At 44.9% G+C, this 1,512-nt stretch overlaps 1 non-coding gene across 1 annotated transcript; it reads right to left on the bottom strand.

The window, feature by feature from the left end:
- Positions 1–431: 431 nt before the first annotated feature.
- On the bottom strand, positions 432–504 carry TRNAA-AGC (transfer RNA alanine (anticodon AGC)). The gene has a single exon. It is a non-coding gene; the product is annotated as a tRNA-Ala (tRNA).
- Positions 505–1,512: the final 1,008 nt, after the last annotated feature.

The raw sequence follows: 1,512 nt of genomic DNA, 5'->3' as shown, positions 1-1,512 counted from the left end.
CCACCTGGATGACAGAATTGCTCTACGAAATCTTAAGAAGCAGACAGATGCAAGTCTATGTGTAGGACGTGATCTCCAAGGGCCTGGTTCTCTGTATAGCAAAAGAAAAGAGGAGAGACTCAGCTGGAGAATGTAGACATCGATCCCACTACCTCTCGCATGCAAAGCGAGTGCTCTACCACTTGAGCTAATACCACACCTGGAAAGTGTTGTTACTCCACAAAATCCTCCACAAAGTCCAGGCAGGTGTAAGGCAATATATAGATTATGAGCTACAAAATCCTGGATCTTTGCATGCCAAAAGATTCCCCACCTGGATGACAGAATTGCTCTACAAAATCTTAAGAAGCAGACAGATGCAAGTCTATGTGTAGGAGGTGACCTCCAAGGTCCTGGATCTTTGCATAGCAAAAGGGAAGTGAAGAGACAACTGGAGAATGTGGGCATCGATCCCACTACCTCTCACATGCTAAGCGAGCGCTCTACCACTTGAGCTAATTCCCCAGTGGTAATGCTCTCTGGATGCTTTCTTACATCACTCCTCTCTCCCTTTGTTGGTGATCTTCTGTTTTCTCCCTTCATCGTCACCACCTTCTCTCTCACCTCTCCCTCAGACTCTGCAGCCACAATGGCAGGTGGACACTAAGGCTGTTGGAGGTTGGTGTCTGAAGAAGCTGCTTGGATGAGTAGCAAAACATTTGAAACTAACAAGAAAGAAGTTCAGTTGCCTTGACCACATAACCTAACTTGGATGACTGAAAATCTTCACAGATAAGTGTAGAAGTGGCAATCCCCTGTCAAACCAGCAGTGTGACAAATACCTTAGAGTCTTTAGGGCTTCTAAGAAAAAAGAAAGAAAGAAAACATCCAGTACTTGCCTGTTTCCAGGTGACAAACATGGGGCCCAGACCCAAGACCTAGGAATGTTCTTCCTGGGATGGTTTACTTGAGATAGTATAGTGTCCTGTTGTTTGGAAATTGGGGATTTGGCTTAAATGGTAGAGTGTTCGTTTAGCATGTGAGAAGTAGTGGGATCAATACCCACATTCTCCAGTTGAGTCTCTCCTCTTTTTCTTTTGAAAAGGACCACGTCCTAGGAGCTCACGTCCTACATACAGAATTGCATATGTATGCTTCTTGGGATTCTATGGAGCAGCACTGCCATCCAGCTGGGGAATTAGCTCAAGTGGTCCACGTGCTCACACTAATTTAACTTTTATGGAGAATCCAGATTTAAAAAAGTTTTTTGGGGTTGTAGAAGTGGGTGGCTTGTGTCATAGATCACTTGATACCCTCGGGCAATGGATTTCTGATATTCTCCACTTCAATGGGGACAATATTCCAACTTTTACTGTCTTAAAAAAGAAGATAGCTCAGCTAAATCCCTGTATTTGATGAACATTCATTGATACGTCCCCTTCATGGATTGCTGTCTTGTCATGGCGAAGGGGCGTGAGTAACTCAGAGAAGCTATGGGCTATGCCGTGCAGGGCCACCCAAGACGGACAGGTC

This window comes from Pogona vitticeps, chromosome 2, assembly GCF_051106095.1.
Source record: "Pogona vitticeps strain Pit_001003342236 chromosome 2, PviZW2.1, whole genome shotgun sequence".
Taxonomy (NCBI): Eukaryota; Metazoa; Chordata; class Lepidosauria; order Squamata; family Agamidae; genus Pogona; species Pogona vitticeps.
Note: the sequence above shows the minus strand (reverse complement) of the source record. Positions and strands in the feature narration are given on the sequence as shown.